Source organism: Armigeres subalbatus, unplaced genomic scaffold (genome assembly GCF_024139115.2).
Source record: "Armigeres subalbatus isolate Guangzhou_Male unplaced genomic scaffold, GZ_Asu_2 Contig149, whole genome shotgun sequence".
NCBI classification, from domain to species: domain Eukaryota; kingdom Metazoa; phylum Arthropoda; class Insecta; order Diptera; family Culicidae; genus Armigeres; species Armigeres subalbatus.
Window position 1 is genome coordinate 181,727 of NW_026942275.1, and position 25,907 is coordinate 207,633.

Consider the following 25,907-nt stretch of genomic DNA (forward strand, 5'->3'; position numbering starts at 1 on the left):
AATGAGAAAAATATGCTTTTCAGTATTCATTGCTTGACGTCACACGTGTTGCTTATTGCTTTATTTAATTGCTTATTTGAATTTCCAATCTAGTCTAACTTTAGATGTTGCGATGTTTTTTGACCTTCAGCATATAATTAATTAAAATCACTCCTTGACTGAAGAATAAATTAATCATAGCCTGTTTGCGCTTCCATACCAGGAAGCAGAGTACATAAATTACTCTGAATTCGACGGCAACGCAGAAAATGTACAGAATTTTATTTTCACTATAATGTATTGCCCCCGAGAGGCGCACGTACACGTACTATTAATTACTTTGCACGTTAAAAAAAGACGGGCCCTAATTACAATTACAATATATTTATTACATGCACAGATCTGATTTATAGTTTGGATGGATGAGACGAAAATCAAGGATTTTCAAGAAACGCAACTGAGGTTTTATTTCAAAAGAGGGATCAGGCTAGAGGATGAACGCTTGGAAGACATCTTTGAATCTTGTACACCAAGCCATTATTCCAGAAGTCGACGAAAAATCGAGTTGAAGGTTGTTCCCCCTCAAGTAATAACTATACTTTTCTATACGACACGCTTTCAACACATTTGCCCAAAAGTACACGTGGCGCTCCCCTTATTCAATTTTTATGGGGAGATAACATTGCGGCGTTTCCTAGGTTTGGGCTTTTGAAAACAGTACAACAGCCGCGCGGTGCAAAGCTTCCATTATTATTCCAACCACTTCTTGCGCTCCTCCCTAGTAACGTTTTGGTTCAATAATGGTTTTTAGTATAGACACTGTATAGGTTCCATAGACGAGCGCAGGCACGGTTGGGTTATTCCGATCAAGTGTGTTTTTCCACTTTTTCACAGTGTACCACGCGAATTTGACGTCATACGCTGCGTTGCTTGGGTTGCAATAGTGACGTCATGCTCGTTTGGCTACACTAACTGACAGTTCGTTTGGCTACACTCGCCTTCGCCTCAGCTCGTCTATGGAACCTATAGTGTCTATAGTTTTAAGGCACTCTTGAAGAGTGAATAATGGTCTCCAAGAGCGTTATAAAACTAAACATGTTGCTTACCAAGCTTGGCTTCCTTCTTGCGTCAATTTGTTACCTATTCACCTCCCGCCTCAATTGCAAACAACTCAGATAGTACCCGATTATGCGTCTACGCAGTCACCACAAGCCAACGACATTGGTAGCTTTTGAACTCGCCCGATCCGCTGCAGCACGAAGCACCGTTACACAAAAAAATCAGCAGCAACCCAATTATGTCCTCCGAGTATTTGTCTTGCATTTGTGTTTCCAATCCAGGCATACGAGATGTTGTAAGATTTCCAAATTGTCCTGGATTCTAAATCAAACGGTCTACCGAATAAACCAAGGTTTCCATGATGTCCCCAGCCTCGGTACCAACTCAATTATTTCCTCCGAATATTTGACTTTCACTTGCGTCTCAATTCCAGGTATATGAGATGTTGTGTGATCTCCAAATTGTCCTGGAGTCTCAGTAAAATGGTCTATCGAATCAACCAAAGCTTCCATGATGTCCCATGCCACTGTACCAACCCAATTATTTTCTCCGAGTATTCGTCTTTCACTAGCGTCCCAAATCCACGATATGTTGTAAGATCTCCAAAATGTTCTGGAGTTTGTATCAAATATGGGCCAAACACAATTGGTACGTTTGCGTGCTTCCATGATGTCCCCAACCACGGTATCAACCCAGTTTTATTCACACCAACCCATCAACCCAGTCTCAAATCCAGGCATATGAGATGTAGAAAGATCTCCAAATTGTCCTGAAGTTTGAATCAAATGGTCTACAGAATCAAACAAGGCTTTCACGATGCCCCCAGCCGCGGTGTCAACAAAATTTTGTCTTCTGAGGCATATATTTAAGGATGAACTTGGATGAACTGAAATGAAAGAATTTTTGAAGGTATATCCATGTTTTTCTAAGGATCAAAAGGGAATGAACCATTTTAAAAACGTTATAACAGATCTTTGGCTACGCGTGTAAACCTTATGCTATATGATCCACACAATTCTTGGATCACATGGGATGCAACCATTTTAAGGGGTGTCTGATGTTTACAATTTGGTTCCATGCATCAAAAAGACCATGCACCATTTTTGAAAAAAGATAACAACCTTCTGGCTTTGCGTGTAGATATTAAAGCCTACACTTCAGAGAATTCTTCGATGAAATAGAATGGAATAATTGTTGAATGCGTATCTAATATGGATCTATGGATCAAAAGGGGATGAACCATTTATAAATGGTTCTATAGAAACAATAATCTTGTAGACCTTAAGACCTGTACTCCATGACTTTCCTAAATTACCTGGAACAATAGTTGAAGAGATATCCAATTTAGTCCTATAGATCAAAACGGGTATGAGCAAGTGTTTTCTTGAGAGATAACAGCCTTTTGGTTACGCATGTTGACGGCAAAGCTTATATTTCAGGGATGGATGATATTCATAGATGATCGGCACTGGAACAATAGTTGAATCCGTATTCACTTTGGTTCTATGGATCCAAAAGGGAATGGCCCAATTTATATGTGACCGGATTTAATCACAATCAAATTGCCACAACCATTTTTGTCTGACTTGTTCCAACAGACCATTTGATTCAAACCCCAGGACAATTTGAAGATCTTACAACATATCGTATGCCCTGGTTAGAGACGCAAGTGAAAGACAGGTACTCGGAGAACAAAATTGAGTTGATGCCGCGGCTGTTGACATCATAGAAACCTTTGTTGATTCGGTAGACCATTTGATTCAATCCAGGACAATTTGGAGATCCGAAAACAACTCATATGTCTGGATTTGAGACGCAAGTGAAAGAAAAATATTTGGAGGACATAATTGGGTTGATACCGCGGCCATTGACATCATAAAAGCCTTGATTGATTCGGCAGACCATTTTATTCAAACTCTAGGACAATTCGGAGATCTTAGAACATCTCATATGCCTATATTTGAGACGCAAATGAAAGACAAATATTCGGAAGACATAATTGGGTGGTTACCGTAGATGGGGACATCATGGAAGACTTGGTTGATTCGGTGGTCTGATTCAAACTCAAGGGCAATTTGGAGATCTTACAACATCTCGTATGCCTGGATTTGATACGCAGATGAAAGAAAAATACTCAGATGACATAATTGGGTTGTTACCGCGGCAAGAGACATCATGAAAGACTTGGTTGATTCGGTTGTCCATTTGATTCAAACTCTAGGACAATTTGGAGATTTAAGAACAACTCATATGCCTGCATTTGAGACGCAAGTGAAAGACAAATACTCGGAGGATGAAACCGCAACTGAGGAGTCTAGGGAATTATTGGATGACCTGGAAAGAACGGATGCTTAAGGCATATTGAGTTTGGATCAGTATAGATCATATAGAGCATGAAACATTTTTCGGTTACGCTGGTAGACCAAGACCTATACTCCAGGGAATTCTTGGATGACCTGCAACGAAATTTGGTTTAATATACCAAATATGGTCCTTGATTACGTGTGTAGACTCCAGGAAATTCTTGGGTCACCTGGAATGGAACAATTATTGAAGGCAAATGATGAATATACACAGCATCTACTTTGTTCTTTGGGTTTCTAGGACCCCCTCCCCTTTTCAGAGTAACGTAATCTCTAAACGTACCATAATATACTTTCAATGAACATAAATTAAATGCTGTTAATTTTTATTTATATAAATACATACTTAAAACACATGATTGGAAAACTGCGTACTCTTACCCCACTCAATGCGCACTCTTACCCCACCGGCGTTTTTCACGTGTCTTACACTTGGGGTTCTACTAAAATGAATTTAAATAATTTCAATATTTTTTTCCGCCTGATAACATAAAGGAAAAGTAGATGAATCGTTGACATTGATTTCATATGCAGAAGCTTGCTTCATAAGAGCCCCATGTACGATTTAAAACTAAGTGCGCATTCTTGCTCACTCTACTCTACTAAGTGTGCTAGAACCAATCAATTCCGTCCATGCATTCCCAACACAGACATCAGAATTATGTAAATTACGGGCCGTTCCGTTTTCTCTGCCGCCAATAAGCCGCCTGGAAAACCATTAATTATGAACAATATAAGAGATAATGCGACTCGAAATATTCGGCAAAAACCTAGGCGACGAATAAAGGATCACGATTGGAAGCTTGGAAAATGGAACTGCAAATCGCTAGGTTTCGCAGGTTGCGGCAGGATGATCTACGATGAATTACATCCCCGCAACTTCGACGTCGTGGCGCTGCAGGAGATTTACTGGATAGGACAGAAAGTGTGTAAAAGCGAGCAGTGAGAGTCATTCACATTACCTCTGCTCCATTCTCACTTCATGTAGATAGGATGATTTATGTTGATCAGTTTCTACAGTTTTTCCACATCATGGAATGGTTGTCAAAAGAACGATATTATTATTGTTCCAATCATGCGATGCAGGATTGAAACAACAATAATGTTCAGTTGAATAAAGCAGTGAATCAGCATTGAAACAACAACTTTGAAGGTTCATACAACAAAGTTCACGTGGTTTGATGCAACAATCGCAATAGTTGTTTCAATCGTACAATATTCTTCTGCGTGTAGGCCGTTTCTTCAACTATAGCATCATCAACGTGCACTGCCCACACGAAGGGTGATCCGACGACGAGAAAGAAGCGTTCTACGCACAGCTGGAGCAGACATACGATGGATGCCCACTGCGGGACGTCAAAATCGTCATCGGTGAAATGAACGTACAGGTAGGAAGGGAGGAAATGTATAGACCGGTCATCGGACCGGATAGTCTGCACACCGTATCGAATGACAACGGCCAACGATGAATAAACTTCGCAGCCTCCCACGGAATGGTAGTCCGAAGCACTTTCTTCCCCCGCGAAAATATCCACAAGGCCACATGAAAATCACCTAACAAAGAAACGGAAAACCAAATCGACCACGTTCTAATCGACGGTAAATTCTTTTCCGACATCACGAACGTCCGCACTCACCGCAGTGCGAATATTGAATCCGACGACTACCTCGAGGCAGTATACCTGCGCTCAAAACTCTGTACAACACGCGTCGAAGTCGGATGTCGCGGCTAAACATTGTGCGGCTACAAGACGGTAGACTAGCCCAAGAATACGCGCAGCAGCTGGAAGTGGCATTCCCAACGGAAGAGCAGATAGGCGCAGCGTCTCTTGAAGATGGCTGAAGAAGAGATATTCGATCCGCCATTGGTAGCACCGCAACCGCAACACTTGGCACGGTGCTCCCGGATCAGAGAAACGACTGGTATGACGGTGAATGTGAGCAGTTCGTTGAAAAGAAGAATGCGGCATGGGCTACATTGTTGCAACACCGCACGATGACGAACGAGGCACGATATAAACAGGCGTGGAACAGACCTAACTCGATTATCCGGAGGAAAAAGCGCCAGCAGGAAGATCGAGACCGTGAAGAGACGGAGCAACTGTACCGCGCTAATAACACACGAAAGTTCTATGACAAGTTGAACCGTTCACGTAAGGACCACGTGCTACAACCTGAAATGTGTAAGGACATAAACCGAAACCTTCTTACGAACGAGCGTGAGGTGATCCAAAGGTTGCGGCAGCACTACGAAGAACACCTGAATGGCGATGTGGCAGACGAAGATGGCAGTTTGGTGATGGGCCTGGGAGAACGCGCGCAGAACATAATTTTACCGGCTCCGGATCTTCAGGAAATCCAGGAGGAGATTGGCCGGGTAAAGAACAACAAAGCCCCTGGGGTTGACCAACTACCAGGAGAGCTATTTAAACACGGTGGTGAGGCACTGACTAGAGCGCTGCACTGGGTCATTACCAAGATTTGGGAGGAGGAAGTTTTACCGCAGGAGTGGATGGAAGGTGTCGTGTGTCCCATCTACAAAAAGGGCGACAAGCTGGATTGTAGCAACTACCGCGCAATCACATTGCTGAACGCCGCATTCAAGGAACTCTCCCAAATTTTATGCCGTCGACTAGCACCAATTGCAAGGGAGTTCGTGGGCAGTACCAGGCGGGTTTGATGGGCGAATGCTCCACCACGGACCAGGTGTTCGCCATTCGCCAAGTACTGCAGAAATGCCGCGAATACAACGTGTCCACACATCAGCTATTCATCGGCTTCAAAACTGCATATGATACAATGCTCGTGGAGGACCAATGCGCACTTGGAGTTTTCGAAAGAAAAGTGTTGCGTACCATCTATTGTGGGGTGCAGATGGCGGACGGACGTGGAGGAGGCGAATGAACCGCGAGTTGCATCAGCGGTTGGGAGAACCATCCATCGTTCACACCGCCAAAATCGGACGATCGCGGTGGGCCGGGCACGTAGCCAGAATGTCGGACAGTAACCCGGTGAAAATGGTTCTCGACAACGATCCGACGGGCGCATGTGCGCAGCGGGTAATGTGGATCGATCAGGTGGAGGATGACTTCCGGACCCTCCATAGACTGCGTGGTTGGCGACGTGTAGCCATGGACCGAGCCGAATGGAGAAGACTCTTATATACGGCACAGGCCACTTCGGCCTTAGTCTGAATAAATAAATAATCAATTTTCTCTGGGTATTTCGCCCTTGTGCGTCATTTCTGCTCGAGGATCCACGGTGAGTTGTCACGGAGAGCGGACAGAACAATGGCGTCGGCAGCGGTTTCACCATCGTTGGTGGTGCCTTCTGCATCTGTAGCGGTTCAGTGGCAATCTAACGAGTGGATATCGTCGACATAAACAGCACTCCAGTGACATTTTCCACTCTTGTGATGGTTCAGGATCTGATTTTGTTGCAGTTAATTGGGAAAGTGTATTATTGAAAATAAATCGGTTCTTTTCAGAACCTAATAGAAAACCTAGTAGAAAATGTTGAGCCGAAACAAATTTTCATCAAAGTGCAAATCATCATCGCTTGGCAACAGCAGAAATTTAACTTCGGCAGCAGAATCACAAGCGCGCGTCGGACTATTGAGTGGTGATTCAAAAGACACATTATTGGGAATTAATCGGTTCTTTTCAGGATCAACATTCTACACAATGAAAGCTTAAGCCGAGACGAATTTGATTTAAATTTCTTCAATGTACAAAACATAGTTGCTTGGTTACGGCAGAAATATCGCAACGATGTCTTTCTCCTTACGTTGTTGAATGTCTACCGTAAAGGACTGAAGTCCGTACAGCACCGCAATCGGACCACTTCGTGAGATATCAATAAACTAAAGGAAGTTTGGGGCCGTACACATATTACGTAAGCACTTATGGGGGGAGGGGGGGTCGGTCAATATCTTACGCTCCATATAAATAAAAAATCTTTTGTGTGAAAAAAATCTTACATGGGGGGAGGGGGTGTCGAAAAACCCAGAAAAAATGCTTACGTAATAAGTGTACGACCCCTTTGAAGTAATTCATTTATAAATCGTTCAAGTTAAATCCTGATTATATATTTGACAATAAGCTTTCTGGCCATTTGAATGAAAAGTAGGCTCTGAAATTAAAATAACACAATTTTATTTAAAAAAAACAAATCGCCACCTAGCAAACGCGATGTTCCAGGTGCCACTTGTTCATATGTGTTGTATAATTGTATCTAAAGTGACTGTGTTTAAATGGTAAATCGAAATTAATAGAGTTAGATTTGCAGAATAAAAATCAAAAGGATCTCTTATAAAGATGCATATTGAACTATTTACAATGGTAGGCTGACCAATGGGTCTGCTTAAAAGATATTTTAGTTACCAGATAACATCTTTTGCTGGCGAGGATAGGGGAGCTAAATGTCAAAGAAGGAAAATCCATACGATTTGACAGCTTGGTACCCAACATGTTCCGGACAGCAGAACAAAGGGAACCGAAGCGACAATCTTTATCTAATAACTAAAATATCTTTTGTCTGCTTTAATTAAAATATTTAGTTAGAAAATAGTTTTACGGATTATGATCCTGTGCTTCAAAATCCGTCCACGATGGACGAATTTCGATTCAGTATGTGTTGATTTTGTTCACAATTTTATCATATTTTTCGTTGTTTTAAATGCAATACAGTTGACCACATAAAACATAGAGGCCCTCGTGAACCTGTCTCAATGACGGGCGTTTCTATTTGCATTCTGAAGTGCTCAGGTGTAAGGATTCCGATGCACCACCTTGCGGTCGTGTCTTATACACAACCCTTCTGAACCCAAAGGTTCGGGGACGGGTCACCAAGAACACTAAAAAAAGCCGTTCGGCCAGATTTAAAGGGAGTACTCTAGTACTCTAATAGACTGTACCTAGTAATAGAGTACCTAGTACTCTAATAGACTGATTCGACATCGTCTTAGATTTCGGGGTGCCTAAACTAATATCAATTGTTTTATTCACACGAATCCTACTAACTCGCCTTTCTATCGTCATTAGATCAACCAGCCCAGAGCTGTGAAAGTCTAATAAAGATTATCTAATCAATCAATGTATTTTAAAGCAGCTATGTCTACAGATTACATCCGTTTTCACAATAGATTTGTTTAGAAAATTTGTATGAGAAAACATCATCTGCTACAAAGCTTGAGAAAACAAATTAAAACGTAATTTCATGTAATTCCGAAACATCAAATTACCATTGGATATTAATTGGATTTCATCTAGTTTACTACATGATATTAATAGATCTTGTGAGATTCAATTAAAATACAAAAAAAAATCGAAAAACCTTCTGGTTGAGTGTTGTATAATTAAACAAGATACACATTTTGGTTCAATGAAACGGAAGCTTTACCAGCTTTAAGAACGCCACATTAACACAAGGATGTCAAAAGATGTCGTGTCGCCGGTGTTGATAAAGTTATCATCTGGCTCGTACATACAAATGCACTTTGAAAATAATTGGATACGTCAATCGAGCTCACCCTCGAACATTTCCAAGTAAGAGCAGGAATCCATTACCCATCTTATGGGATCACGCATCATTCCTATACCTACTCGAACATTGATTCCTTTCCTTCTGTCAGATTTCTTGGATTAGGTTCGTCAAAATAGCATAACAAGTAGCAGCAAATCCTTTATTTTCGGGCTGTCAAGAGTGCCTACTAGGGCGGTGGATGGGTGCTAACCCTGGCTAATGGAATAGCAGAAAACCTTATCCAAAAATATCCCGCATTGATTGTCTAGACTAGACGGCTGAAAGCTTTCTTTCAAAGTTAAACTCAAGAGAGACCAAAATTGATTCCACCGAAAAGATGAACAGCAATCATGCTAGGAACAAGCGTGAACAAAATTATGTTGATTTTAATTTCACTGGTCGAATTCCTCTTGCTGTTTGTCGACAATACCGCGAAATGTTGGGCGATTTCCTTCTTCTAATTGTGGTTTATTTTTTCATTTCCATAATTGATGCTAAAAATTACCAACGGTTTTCCTTGAACTTTTCCAATGTTTCATAATAGAAAATGTCACAACAGTTTACCACAGAATAGGTACCGATAGGGTTAATGGTACGGAGAAATAAGGGTGGTCTGGTTTTGACACACGGTTGATTGCGGTACTGTGCAACAGCTTTCGGTTGTCCTGGGGTGGAAGGGATAAAATGCGCTTCAAGACAAAACAGCCGTTTTCCCTATTTTTGTGCAGTTTCATACTTATTTTCAATTTATATATGTTTCTGGATCTAAACTTCAAAATGGACACTTTGATGTGACATAAACAAAATAGAATACTCCATTGGATATGTTGATGGCTTTCCGTCCTTGAGGAAGCAATAAAACATATAGAAATAAGGTTAAAAAAATTTCAAACTTCCAAACTATAATCACTAATGTATCATCAGATACGTATTTAGTTTTCTACTTGAAAACTTCTTCAGTGTTTTGTTATCGTCTTCGATAACGAGTCGATAACAAAACACTGAAGAAGTTTTCAAATAGAAAACGAAATACGTATCTGATGATATATTAGTTTAATTTTTTTAACCTTGTAAAATGTTTCCCCTAAGACGCTTAATATTAATTATTTCATATAGAAATAGTAAAACTGTCATTTTCAGAGTTGCAGACTCCATAATATTGCGAATTTGTGGTTGAGGTAGACACTCAGAGCGTATTTAACATTTTTAACAATTTTTGTGATAAAGTTTTTCAATCGTTATTGTAAAAAAACCTTTTCGGCAATTATGTTAGAAAGCAATGAACACGAGAGCAAATTTTCCATCGAAATGAGTTTTCTGCGATTTTTTTCCTTTATTTATAAATTTTGTATCACATAATCTTTGTGTTTGAAACCACTTTACTTTTATATTGTATTTGTGATGATATTTGTGATGTATATGAACAAAAACTAAAACTCAGGAGGCACACATTTCCCCAGTTTACATACAGCCAATCAATAAAACTATTAGCACCATGAAAGGATCAGAAATGTTGACTGCAGAGCACAAGTAATCGACAATAATGATTGAAAAATGTTTTTGACTTGGGTATGATGAAAAGGTTGATAAATGATTTTCTGATATAATTCTTGAGTTAAAACCCCATAGAACACACTTTCAATGCCCTTCTGTTTGTGGTGCCGACGACGTTTGGTGGCCTTTATAGGATTATTAAATATGAAACCATATTTAAATCGAACCTTTTCATTGAATTAGGTCGACTGGATGAGTGGTGCTTATCGAGAATAATGAATCGTTAAATTGATAATTGATTGAAAATACTAGTCGATTGTTGAGTTATCCATTCGATTGATTTAATAATAAAAAGTAACTAACAGTAAATGGTTTGACTCAGTAGCCTGTTAAGAGAAGCCATAGAAACAGTGAGCGCCAGCATGTCTGGAGGGTATGAAAAAGACCACTATTCTCGGCATGCTCAATCTGCCATAAACTGTGAGCATGTAAGGAAGCTGCTTTCTAAAAAAAACCATTTCCAATTTGTCAGTTGCAATAACGTTGCGTCCGGATGATTACCGTAATAGTTTTTGCACATGGCGTATTCGATAGTCTTCCGGAAGCTCGCATCCCAGAACTGCGTATCGCGTTGCTAGGACAATTTCCCGCCTTCGTTTTTCTGTCCGTGTGTGCAGCGGATATCCTTCGGTTGAAAACCACATTTCCATGAGAGGAAAATGAAATCAATACTATTTTGATCAGCTTATAGCTGTTTTAAGCGCATAATGCCCCTTGATTGATTTAACTTGGTTAGGATATTTTAGATTCGAATTTATGGGGAAACCTACAGAAGCTCTTGTTGTTTGGAAGAGTTGCAGCACGATCTTTAAAAAAGTTTGTTGCTTTACTATTTTTAGTACTAGGAATTAGTTCAGATGCTGTCATTAATTTTTAAAACAGTTTTGTCCAATTACTGGTATGATACCTCGATAAAGCAATTTCATATTTGATTCTCTACTATTTGATATCGATTTTTTTGTAAGCAAGAACGAATTACGTAGATTAAAATACCTGTCTGGATTGGGATGGATGGATTTCAAAGTACACAACAGCACATACACAACTTGTCTAGATTTATAATTGAAAAGCGCAGGAGTGCCTCTCAACTAGAAATTGCGTTTGAATTGAACATACGCTTCATGATGCACCTTGGTGTACGTCAATTGTAAATCCATTCCAACATTGCTTAAAGTTGTCATAAATCATTGACGTTCCATACGTACCTGTTCGCATTTCTTGACGTAATTAATTTGGATCCTATGTTTGTACAAAATAACATGGCACGAACAAAATGATTCTCATCGATAAGACCGTATGTACATATGCGTGTCTTCCAATGAAATATATTCCCATAGCGGTTGAGCCAATGCGAATCCCCTTTGTCGAATATGCTGATTCGGAACAGAAAGAGGCCTGGGATAGAATCCTTTGGATTTTCTTTGCCACAGCAATTCCCACCATGTAACTCCCTCGTGCGTGTTCATGCAAATCAGGAGGCGAGCCTCTATTTTCTGTTTGGGTTTGTGCGTGGTGTTATCTCGAGAGTATGAATGTTAGAGGAATCGAGCTATTAAAGGAAACTCTCGTAGATAGGATCCGAGATGAAACAAAACGCTTTCATTACTTTGAAATCCATTTTTCTGTTTCATTACAAATGTTTTATATCTCGGACGACAATTGCTATGCAATAAAAATAAGAAGTCGGTAACAGCATTGAACAGAATTGTCAACTATCCGCTATATTATGCAAATTAGTCTCACATCCAAAGTCGATAATACCCGAGCACGTGGACGTGGATATGGAACCAAATCCTATCGAGAATCAGAGTAACCATTGCCGTAGAGTTATTTCAAATATGTTGATCCTATGAGTCCTCGCTTGATAGAGGAGGACATGTCACGCACGCACATACTCTTAGACCCTACTTAGAATCTACACACTGTGAGATGAAAACATGTGCAACTAAGGATACCTACCGCGCGCGTGTTTTGCAGTCCGAAGAGGCCAACGTTGCTCCACCACGTGGCAATCTTCAGGGTGAGTAAGCATTATCTTTTGGGCAATTGCCTTTCCGTTTATCCGCTCTACATTCCGTGAGGGTTTGTAAATTGAATAGGGGAAACTGGACACGCATGATCCCCGGACTTTTTGTTTAGGATATTTCTCGATGTAACAAGCACAGAATTGCACGCTTCTTGATGGACTTGATGAAGAATTTAATAAGCTATTCAAAAACATCATTGGAAGCAATGTTTTGTTCATGAAAGTTACCAAAAAATCGATTTTGCCGAAAGATAGAAAATTTGGCATATTTAAAACTTGCGGGAGACTTGATCCCCATACAGGGGGAAATTGATCCCTTTATGAGCTGAACATGTTTAGGTTCTTCCAAGTCTAACGAAAGGTTGAATTGGTCTAGCCTCAAATCCTAACAATTCTTCATAGTCTACCGTAATATCAGTCGTGCGAAAATTAAATATTGTTAGTATTAAGCAAGGCAAGTATTTTAGTTCTCGAATAGAGTTATAGTGACAGATAGAATGTCTGCTATAGCAACAAAATTTGCATGGTGACGATGATTTATCTGAAAACCATTCACTCCACTAAAAGACTCCACTAAAAGACAGTAAGACTATAGTCATATCACGACAACCATGATGTTCCCAAGAGGATCTCTCTTTTTGATGGATACAGTTATGATACCAAAAATGGTTGATCGATACATAAATATATCTTTGTAATTTTAGAATCTAATTATGCTATTATATCTCTGAAAATTGACCACACTGCCAATGCCATGTACCAGTTTTAGGACCAATATAAAAAGAGTGTGATACCGCCATCGGGGGTGACAATGGGTCATCGTTCTCACCGGCAGTCTAGAGGTAGTAGAGCAGAATTGTTCAAAAAGGTCTCTTATATTTTGGTCTTCTTGTCCTCAGATGCATTCAATCTATTCTACAAGCATTCTAAGTAGCTGAAACAGTGACCCATTATCACCCCTATTTGACCCATCGCCTCTCCCGACGACGGTACATCGAGATCACCAGACTACTATCAATACCACAACCGTGATCATGCCAGGATGATGACTTCATACATCAATATGGTACTGTCACGCATCATCATTTTTGTTGTACATGTTATTATTACACAAATGCGATTTCTCTTAAGCGACTGACCAAAAGATGTTGAATGAGTCTTTTATTAAAAATTCTTTAAGAAGATTTACAAATAAATGGTGATTGTAAGCAAACTTCTCCTAGTTCAAACGGAAAAAAAATTAATACTGATTTTAAGCCCTGTGATTTGTTGAGTATTTTCAAAGCTTAATTTACACTCTTTTTCATTGAAAATAATGTTAAAATGCATTTAATAAAACTAATCAAAACTAAGTATGTTCATGTTCAACTTCACTTTTTTCTGGTTAATAAAATAAGCCTATTGAGAAATTCAAATTGCGCGTACAGACAATACTGAATGACAAAACTAAAGAGACTTTTTTTTTTTAAATAAGTAAAAGGCATGTGGGTGGACTTTATATATCAAACGAAAGGTTTTACTTCCTGCTCCTTAGAACAGCTGTGAAAACCACAATAAAATTTGTTATTATCCTTAAAATTGATTAATCCATAATAGGAACGCATGTACCAGTTGTGGCACTATTCTTAATTTTGGTTCCTTATTTGGCAAATCCCATTGTTTTCTTATGGGACTGGCCAAATAGGGATCACTAGTGCGACAACTGGTGCAAAGGACGTAAAAAATTAGGCAAAACTAATTTTTACAATTGTGCTTTGCTTGTTTTGGAGGAAACCAAAGGTGTTATCGTATCATATGAATATGCTTTATCGATGTGAACTTGGTTTGCGGTGATTTGATTGGTAATTTGGCATATAAAGCACTAGTGCGACAACTGGTGCTATAGCCACAACTGGTACATCTAGCCTAATTAGTTACATACAATACAATAATATGCGACGGTATACAACAAACGCCTTAATATATGCAATATCGGGATCAAGTGTGTCCAAACTGTGGGGGATCAAGTGTGTCCATGTTGAGTATTTATCTTGTTTTGTTTTTTGTATTCAATGGAAAATAAGCAATAGTTAATTGAATGAATTTATTCAATTCTACAATAATAAAACTTTGTCCAGTAAAAATTTGGTACGTTTTGGTTGGACATATTAGAAGTTATTAAACTTTTCTCCTTTGAAGAAAAAAAGGATTGAGAATGCTTAAATAATAAAACCGCTCTAAAACTCATATACATAAAGTAACTAATATCAAATGTTACTCAGATTCAATATTCTATCTAACGGATTCATTTGAACATATCACTGGTATAAAAATGTGATTAGTTTTCGAGAAAACAGGGGGGATCATGTGTCCCCGGGGATCATGTGTGTCCAGTTTCCCCTACATATATACGTTTAGGAAAAAAATGATTTTTTCTGCCATATGGTTCCATTTTCTTTGTTTTCTAAAATACAAAGCGAAAATATTCAACAGGGGTACACCCAACCAACAGATGTCGAGTTCTCTTGCAATATATAACGTACTTGCATTCTGGTACAACACGCAAAGCATTCCAGTGGACTATGCGAATGTTACTTATGAGGTGGCCTGGAAGTTGTTGGAGAAGAAATTTGAAAATTAAAAACTCACTGTAAAGACTTCCCCGTCGGGCACTATTTGCCGCTGACCCGATACGAGTTGCTGGGAGAGCCAAGCCACATGCCTACGACAGTCAATTTCGTAAGTTCTACAACTGATCTACAAGCAATGATCGCCAGATATTGAGAAAAAAAATTTCGACGATTTCGGGGTCTAGCCAGCGCCGTAGCGTATGGTTGGCCGGGTTGGCCCCCGCCAAGGGCGCCAGCCTATTGGGGGGCGCCGAAATCAAGAATCACAGTATGAGAAATAGAACAATAATTGTATATTTGAGCGATTCCAAGCAACAGCATCAAAATTTAAGAAAATTTTTAATTCATGATTTTCTATTGAGTTGAAACTTTGCACAGTTTTTCAATTTCATCTAAATCGTCATTTTTCGATATCAAATCTTCATATTGAGTCACGACTAACTTTTCAAAAGGGTGTATGTGAAAATGGTTCAAAAATATTTAAAAAGCTGCACAGCAAAAACGGAATGTTCGATTGTTATGATTTTTTCAGCAAAGTTAGACAACTAAATGGTGATTCTTAAGAAAATTTGCACAGTAAAAAAAAATTTTTTTTGCCTTTAAAAATATCATTTTGTCACAAAAACTCAAATATCTCAAAACCCTATCTTTTTCGAACGTAATTTTTTAGGAAAACGGTCCATTATATCAGCTATCTACCATAAAAATTTGGTGATGGTAAACTAATAAACAAAAAGTTATGACATTTCAAACATTTCACAATTTTCACTTATAGTAAACAAAAAAAAAATTCCGTGTTTTTTTTTTCAAGAATCCTGATTTGATGCTGATTTTATTGTTAAGGGCCTTGCGTGAGTTAAACAAGTTGTTTGTATGATATTCCATATTTATGTATTCATCGATATTATGTATATTATATGTATAAATATTATATGCATAAATAAATAAAATGAATTAATATTATCCTAAGTATTAAATTAAATGTGGCAGTTACACAATGTTGTTATAGAAACTCTAAGAGTTTTGGGTTTGAATTTTGGTATGGGTTATGATATCATGAAAACAGTTTATTAATACTTATTTTTTATTTTTTTATTCAATTTTTAAAATATCGAACACTTTTGAATGATTATCAGCACAGTTTGAGTATAGTTTTGCTTTAATTTTATTTTCCGACAATGGAATGAAACAATGAAATTTTTGGGTTCCTTGGATCGTTTTCGCGTTATTAAATTGCTCGCTGAGCTCTGAAGCCTTTATTTCGTACTCTTCAGTAGTAGTAAAACAAAATGATAATTTGGTTAAATCTTTTTCTTTTCTACGATTTGCCCAATCAAAAGTTCTTTCGCAGTTTTAATTGGATGCTCACGTTCTTTGGCTAAACTTGCTCTTGTGGCCATGCGCTTTATTGTTCCTCCAATAGCATCACAAGGACCTTTGCCATGTGATGTAGCAAAAAAATGCCATTCTGCATCAATTCCGTACATTGATTTAAATTGACATAGGCTCGAAAAATTCTTACGATTGTTGTACTGCGACGCTGCTCCATCAGACATGAAATACATCTTTTTGACTTCTTTATGCTTATCAACGCGTAAAAAGTTAATCATTTTTCAACGAACAAGTTCACGGATACCGAATCGTGTCTTAATTCTTCTTAAAGTATAATAAAACTTAAGTGTTCAATTTGCGTACTTCCATTAAAATAAATAACGAATGGATGAATTGTAGCTTGTTGTACGTTCCAGTGATGGGACTGCACTTCATCTTGCAATACAAAGCTGTAATTTTCAGAAAAATCACAAATGACTAAAAATTCACCATTTTGTAATGTAATTTTCGTATTTTTTAAAAAGCTGGATTGTTCTGTTTTAATGAAATCGTGAGGGATTAAACTTTCTAATTTCAAGCAAAAATATGACACAAACTCATCTACAGGTTTTACAATAGTTTCTATGTCACACCTATCCGTGGTCACCCATTGCTCAAATGATAACTGATCAATATATTTTTCTTCAAACTCAGCGAATAAAGTATTTTCCAATGATGAAGAATCTGGACAATCCGAACAAGATCGTAGATAGCAATTTGATGTTGTATTTTCACACAAAGACTACCAGTTAACATTTTAATATCCTTTGTTAAATTGATTCTTTTCAAACTATGTAAAATAAGATTAATATTCTCATGGGTTGTGCACACACACATTATGTGTTCCTGAATTGGAAAGAAGCTTACATTGCCTTGGCCGAAGGCTTGCAAATGAGGAAAAACCTATTTTAATATTATCGTGAATTTCCTTGAAGCGTGTGTACGCTTCTTTCAAAATCGTCATCATTAATCGTTTTGGATTGCTTGACGCTTTCCATCTTTTTACTGATACATAATCTTTTTGACCAGGCATAGCTCGACTTACTTCATCATCTTCAAAATATTGAACTACTATTTCTTTTGTCTCATCTGTTAATGCAGTACTAGACCTAGTATTTTTTGGTTGAAAGACAGTTATTCTTCAATTGTTTTGCCTCTTTTACTGTATTTCTATTGGTTTTGAACTCATCAATGGCATCCTGAATAGACCACGAACTTGGCAGCATCGACAAAATCAATAATTTTTCTTTCCTTGTCGTGGCTGCATTCGAGAACCTTTCCTTCATATTTATAATTACCTCATCGTAGTCTGTATTTTCCACATCATCAGGTCCTAATTTGAAGAGGTTTCTTCGTACAGCTTCGTTTATTTCACGGTATTTTTTCCATTTAATCAGAGTCACTTTTATCCCAGCTATGCCCTCGTTAAAGCGTTCGATGTTGACCTTTTGGATACACTCATCTTCCGATTGATTTGTTGAAACAGATTTCGCTGATGGTACGGTGGCAAGGCTCTCAGCACTTAATACTTCTGGTAATTCCTCAGTTGTTGTCGATACATCTGGCAATTCCTCAGTTGCTGTCGTTTTCGAACTTCCTGCGCTCTGCTCAACCGATGATATACAGATTGCTCTTTTGTCAACGTTTAGACGGCAGGACGTGCAAATGCGTAAATTTGTATTCAATGTGGACATTGGAGCATAACCAGTCGCTTTCAGTTTATCTATGGTGCTTTCGGTGAGATTTCGTAACTCTTTTGAACACTTTTTCCATCAAACGGCCTACAACAGTTGAGAAAGCGGCTACTCATGTTGTTCGTAATATTTCAATAAACAAAAATCACTTTTAAGTTTTTACTGACTAGTTTGGTGTCATTTGCTTGACTGAAGAAAAATTACTATAAGAGCTTTAACAACCTTAGTAGTAGTAATTTTTTGCTTTTTCGTGAAACATTGTCATGGTATGTACCTATCATGCATTTGTTGTTGTTGAAGATACCCGTTTCCTCCCGATCATAAAGTCTATTCTCTAAGAGGTATATTTTTTCAAGGTAAACTATAGACGTACACGTGTATATAAATCTTTGATTTTGCAGCTTTTGTCTTAAAAATAACATTTCTGATATGTTTCTATCAACGTTATTATCAACAGGTTTCAACACTATTAAAAGAATTTTTCGCCAGTCACGTGCAATGAAAATTATGACACTATCAATACTTTTGATCACAACACTGGATCGTGTCTAAGTTTCTTATAGATGCTATGAATAATTAAATCAAAATATCATGAAAACAACTTGTTTAAATCACGTCCCTTAACAATAAAATCTGCATCAAACTGCAATTCTCGAAATAACTTACACAGAAAAAAATTTTTTTTACTAAATGTGAAAATTGTGAAATGTTTGAAATGTCATAACTTTTTGTTTATTAGTTTACCATCACCAAATTTTTATGGTAGATAGCTAATATAATGGACCGTTTTCCCTAAAAATTACGTTCGAAAAAGATAGGGTTTTGAGATATTTGAGTTTTGTGACAAAATGATATTTTTAAAGGCAAAAAAATTTTTTTTTTACTGTGCACATTTTCTTAAGAATCACCATCTAGTTGTCTAACTTTGCTGAAAAAATCATAACAATCGAACATTCCGTTTTTGCTGTGCAGCTTTTTAAATATTTTTGAACCATTTTCACATACACCCTTTTGAAAAGTTAGTCGTGACTCAATATGAAGATTTGATATCGAAAAATGACGATTTAGATGAAATTGAAAAACTGTGCAGAGTTTCAAATATTTTCGAAATGGTCGCTCAGGATCGACTGACATGCCCCCGTGGAATGCCTCATTTTTTTTTTATTTATGGGTCCTTTACACCCAGCCTGATGTATTAGTTTAGGGGCCAACCAACAAGAAATTGACTTTGAAAATATTTTGAATAATGTAGTGCAAACAAGAATAATTCTTTATCTCCACATCAACATGTCATATGGATAGAACATTTTTAAGTTTTAACATCTATTCTGGTTTCTCGAGAACTTCCAGAAGCGGTTAAAAAAGGCCAGCTTGATAAACAAAATCCAAAACTATTATATTCAAATTGTTATTTGAATATACTGAAGTATAATACCTGCACTGCTTAATCAGATTAGTTCCATTTTGCCAATATCACCCAGGGTTCCCCGGAACTGTGATTTAAAGCAGTAGTGAGGACTATTTACTCTCAAGTTAATTGGTTTGAAATAACTCAGCTTTTCTCAGACCATTCCCTCAGGGGCTACAACCCAATGACCAAACCGGTTAACCAAGTTCTGAAGAACTATTTTCCACTGTTATCATGATAATTATTGCCTTGCATCCCTAAGCTGGCTCTTTTCTGATACGAGATGAATTTGCTTGTTTTATTCAAAAAATGTTCATGTGATCCAAAAATACATAGTAGTTTGTGCATATAGTTGCAAAAGGATGATTTTTTCATCACGAGTTGTACGTTTATAATAGATAATAGAACTTGACTTCATCATTGGGTTCTTTATAAGAGATGGAAAGCTTAAAAATATTTGTTTTGTTAAATTGATTTGGATTAGGTGATTGAAGAGGGATGTCCTTAATGTCCTCAGCGTTCATTACTGATTTTTTCAAAAAATTACCAGATATTGGTCCAAAATTGTATTTTTCCTAGTTTTGAAGCTTTTGATAGCGACTTCGATGGAAACTAACTCTCTTTAGAGTTAAATTTTATTTGCTCATCAATTTACAGAGTGCCTCCAATTTACCGACAGACTCACTCCCTAACGGGGTTTTTCTTTATCCGAATAGGTCCGATGTCGGTTTCGGCCACCAACCAATCAACTCAAGAGTTTGGTTTTTTTATGCGACTAGGTCCAATAAGGAGTCCGATCATCGATCAACCCACTACTTAGCAGAATTTCATTGAACTGACTTAATCCAATGGTGTCTTCAAACCATTGAAATACTCCATAATTGGATTCTTCTTGATCTTAGCCTCAACGAAGTGCTAGTTTTTTTTTGGCAGAAGAAGGGTATTTTTGACTTAATATTTAAGTGCTTTACTAGCTTCCAATGTTTGTTGGGGTTGGTCTGATTTCGATTTGGGCCATTATCGGTATACTTACGTCAGGATTTTTTTAAGTAACTAAGTCCAGTAATATTCCTTCAAATCATCGACCGGCTTTGGATTTTTCTTTATCCGGATATTCTGAATAGATCTGATGGCGTCCATAGGGTTTTTAGTGATCCAACTAGGTCCGACAATAACTCTTATCATTGACCATCTCACTTCAGAGTTGGATTTTATTGATTTTATTGACCTCTAGGAGTGTGTAAGTTCACGAAAAAATACATCCCCGTCACTCTTCTCAAATCACTTGGCATGGCTCTGCTAAGTTTTTAGCATATTTTGCGAATAGTAAAAAAATACCTTGAAATTTCAAACATTCTTTGAAGGATTTCCAGCATCTTCAATTTCTGAAATTCAATTTTTTATCCAAATGTAAAATGTTGTACATTTTTTTCTTTAGTTGAAAAGGGGCGCCCAATGAATGTTTCGCCAAGGGCGCTGGGATGCCACGCTACGGCTCTGGGTCTAGCTAATTTCTTTTACGCGCTATATAATATAAAAAAAAATATATATATATATATATATATATATATATCAAATCTCGCTATTTTTACATTTTTTTAAAAGTATTTTTAGAGGTCCAACCCAATAAATAATAAAATAAAACATTTACGAAACGATTACTTACATTAGTTATTGTTCGGCAACAATTATCAATATGTGTTCAACACTTTGGGACAACAATATTAACAATTATCTGTAAATATCAATAATTTTTACAGAATACATGAAAAATTCATATAAAATCCATTTAGATACTTATGTGACCCCAAAGTCCCTTAAATTTCCTATTTTTACCAGCAAAATATATTTAGTGCACCTCTATGGATTCGCAGTGAACACAAATTTAGAGCAATTTCCTAAAGATAAAATGACAAAAAATATGTGAACCTGTGATATATGGGATAGGGACATTGCACAATGGTCGCAGAGTCGAATATAGCAGGACAAAAATATTTGCGCCTAAACTATTAGTTTTATATAGCGTCTACGGGAAAAAAAATCATATTTTTGACGATATTTTTTTTCATGTTGTGACATTTGGATGGTACGTCTATGTTTCAGAAGTTCGTAATATTAACTTTTTAATTTTTCGGTATAGAATTGTGCAATGTTTCACAAAGTTGTAGAGCAACTAATTTTGAACAACTTTGCCGAAGAAACCATTTTTCTAATGAGTCTAAGTTTTGAGTCTAGTTTTGTAGATAGTCAGTTGGGTACGAATCGGCAAACTCTAGCAGTGAATTCTATTGGATCGGAGCCTCTTGCCGAGTCCAAAGTACGTACGATTTCCAGCCACTATGCGTCTCCGATTTTCTCTGCTGATATCATTATCGTCAGTCACCAGTGAGCCCAAGTACACGAATTGAACACCTCGATTTCGTCACCACCGACACAAACTCGTGGTGGGTGACTCACGTTGTCTTCTCTTGAATCTCTTCTGACATCCGGACATGATTCTGGGGACATTGGCAACCTTGGGGACAGTACCCAAGCAGCACACATGTTACACAAAAGTTTCTGTGACCCATATGCAATTAAATTTAGTCACATTAAAGTTGCTGCAACCAAATTGGTCTGGGTTGTTCTGCTAGGGTAACGAGGCCCTTTGGGGAGCTTCCGGAAGCATCAAAATCGGCCATTTTCGAAATGTCACAAACTATGGCAATATGGGTATCAATCTTTAGCATTTTGCAAAACAAGTGGAGTCAGGGATTGAATCCTAAAGAGAAAGGACAAGTCTCTCACTTATCATATCTGTATACATATACGATATGTAGCATACCGCGAGAAATTTTTTTCGCAAGCTGTCATGATAGAGAACAGATTCGGGATGGTATACCTCATGATAAATTTCTATTAGAAAGCTCCAAATGGACTGGCTCTGATGATGCATTTCAACTTGTTCTACACAGCTATGCAGTAACCAACACGAAAGGAGCGAAAACAAAGCGAGAATCGCCATTTTTATGTGGGGGCTGTAGTAGATAAGATCAGGTCTATAAAATATCAATAAAAACCCTGATTAATCCACCTAGCGGTGTGCCTTTCTCGTGCAAAAAAATATGAGTGAGTGTTTTTTAGCGTGTTTTGCGCATAGAAAATAGTATTTTGGCCATAACTTCTGATCCCATAGTCCAATCTGGCCAATTTTCGATAGCAAACAATAGAACAGGGTTCTCAGACGAATGGAACTTGTTGCGAGTGATTTGGCCAATGCTAAGTTCCAAAAAGTGTGTCTACAAAATTTTGTACACATACACACACACATACATACATACACACAAACAGACACTAATAGTAGGGAATAGGTCCGAGTACGAACATCCAAAATCAGTCCCCATCGTATTTTTATCGTTTATTTAGTAGTAAATTGTTGTAGTTATTTTACCTTTTTGTGTCAGTTTGTCGCTATTCACTCGAAGTATTTAGTGTTGTATATTTCAGACCGCATCGTGCTTTCGTGCTGTGCGGTTCTTTCTCTCTTTGCGGAAGGAAGTTTTTAATACTACCCGAAGCTATTTTAATTTCAACGGTGCTTCTTAGCGCTATTTGTACCCACTGATCCCGTTACGATCTTTGCAAGGACCCGTGCCTTCGTTTTACGTTGGACCCGTTTGCGGAAGTAAAATTCCGACAAGCGGTGGTAATCCTGCAGAGACACCGTTCTGGGAAAAACCTCTTAGAAGGTCACGTCTCCACGCTCAGCAATGAGTATTAACAAAAACAAGAGGAAGGGGGAGTCTCTGAATTCTCCACTTCCTTCAAAGAAACAAGGTTTCAAGACCGTCCTGCCAAAGCGCGGAAAAAATAGAAGGAAGCTGGAGAATTCAGATATTCCTTCTAACTCTAATATCGGAAATAATTCTTCTCCAATCGAACTGAGCAATCAGTTCGATATGATTAATGATGAAATTGAGCAAATCGAATCTACCTCTAGCCCAGATGATTCGATTCATGCGAAAAAGCAAAGGATTCCGCCAATTGTGGTATCTGTTGCCGAGTTTTCTGGCTTCCGGAATGAGATTTTGAGTAACCTTCAGGGGATCAAGGTTTCATTTCAGATTGCTAGGAAGGGTGACTGCCGCGTTTTGCCGGGATCCTTTGACGATCGCAAACGTCTTCTTCACTATTTAACTGAGAAGCGCCATAAATTCTTCACATACGACGACAAAACTGAGCGATTGTTCAAAGTCGTCTTGAAAGGTCTCCCCAGTGATGACAAATCACTGGATGAGATTAAAATTGAAATTTCTCAATTACTTGGATTTTCACCAGTCCAAGTAATTAAGATGAAAAAGAAATCCCATTCTGGTACTTCCCAGAGGGTCATTTCTCAAGAATTTTATTTAGTTCATTTTAACAAAAGTGAACTAAATAATATGAAAAGTTTGGAAAAGGCCTGTATTATGTCTCATGTCCGTGTTACATGGGAACATTTCCGCAGGCCTGGGGGAAATTTCCAAAACCCTACCCAGTGCCGTAAGTGCCAAAAGTGGGGTCATGGAACCAAACATTGTCACATGGATGCTAAATGCATGATTTGTGGTGGAACCTCTCACGCCAAGGACGCATGTCCTGTGAGAGAAGATTCCAATAAATTTAAGTGCGCAAACTGTGGGGGCAATCATAAATCCAATTTCTGGGAATGCCCTTCACGCAAAAAGTTTTGAATTCCCGTGCAAAATTGATGACGGGAAATTCCAATCGGATCCCAGATTCGACGGGTAGAAATTTTTCAAACGCTCAAATTTCGAAACCGGTTACCGGTCGAGCAATTCATACCCACCACAATTCACAAACAAATTTTGCCGCTCGTCAACGGGTAGCAAGCACTTCAGTAAATTCCAATTTTTCCAATGTACCTACGTATGCAAACATCGCTGCTGGTAGACAAAATTTCTCTTCTCAAAATGAGGTTTATACCCATGTCCCAACGGAAAATAACGGTCATGTTGCCGATTCAGGTAGCATGACTGCTTCCGATTTTGATTAACTGAACAATTGCATCACATGATTGATGCAATGTTCAAAGCAAATACCATTCCTGAAACTGTTCAGGTTGGTATAAAGTACACACAAAAATTGTTATCGGACTCCGTTTCAATGGATCCAAATAATTGTGTGAAAGTTCTAAATTGGAATGCCCGCTCTCTAAAGGGTAAGGAAGATGAATTATTCAACTTCCTTTCAGTTCATAATGTGCATATTGCCATTATAACTGAAACGTATTTAAAACCAGGACTCTCCATTAAAAGAGATCCAAACTATTTTATCTACAGAAATGATCGTCTTGACAGCGCCTGTGGTGGGGTCGCCATTGTCATTAATAGACGTATCAAACATAAATTATTTTCTTCGTTTGAAACCAAAGTTTTTGAAACCTTGGAAGTTTCTGTTGAAACAAATTTTGGACAATTTTCCTTCATTGCAGCCTACTTGCCTTTTCAATGCAATGGGCAGCAAAAGAATTTGTTGAAAGCTGATCTTCAAATTCTGACTCGCAACAAATCAAAATTCTTCGTAATTGGTGACTTCAATGCCAAACACCGTTCATGGAATAATGCCCAAAGCAATTCCAATGGTAAAATTTTATTTGAAGATTGTTCTGCGGGATATTATACTATTCAATATCCCAATGGCCCTACTTGTTTTTCTTCCAGTCGAAATCCTTCTACAATTGATTTAGTTTTAACGGATTCAAGTCAGCTGTGTGGCCAATTGGTAACTCATGCTGACTTTGACTCTAAATCACCTTCCTGTGACATTTGAAATCTCACAAGAAGCCATTTATAATCCAATCAGCTCTACTTTTAATTATCATAGAGCTGATTGGGATTCTATAGAAACGTATATCGATAGGAATTTTGATGTTGATATTCCTCTCGATACTAAAAGTGATATTGATAATGCTCTCGTATCTTTGACAAATTTAATTGTCGAAGCCAGAGGCATTGCAATTCCGAAATGTGAAGTTAAATTCAACTCCATTATTATTGACGACGATCTTCAGCTACTGATCCGTCTTAAAATGTGAGAAGAAGGCAATACCAAAGAACTCGCGATCCCGCGTTGAAAGTTATTTGGCGAGATTTGCAAAATGAAATTAAAAAACGTTTCGCTATTCTGAGAAATACCAACTTTGAGAATAATGTCTCGAAGTTGGATCCCAGTTCGAAACCTTTTTGGAAATTAACGAAACTTCTTAAAAAAAACCTCAAAAGCCAATTCCAGCGTTTAAAGAGGAAAATAAAATTTTAATAACGAATGGCGAAATCGCTC

General features: G+C 37.9%; 1 protein-coding gene across 1 annotated transcript in view; it reads right to left on the bottom strand.

Moving 5' to 3' along the window:
- Positions 1–25,907, bottom strand: part of LOC134202857 (uncharacterized) — a 76,898-nt gene that overhangs the window by 15,264 nt on the left and 35,727 nt on the right. The window lies entirely within an intron of this gene.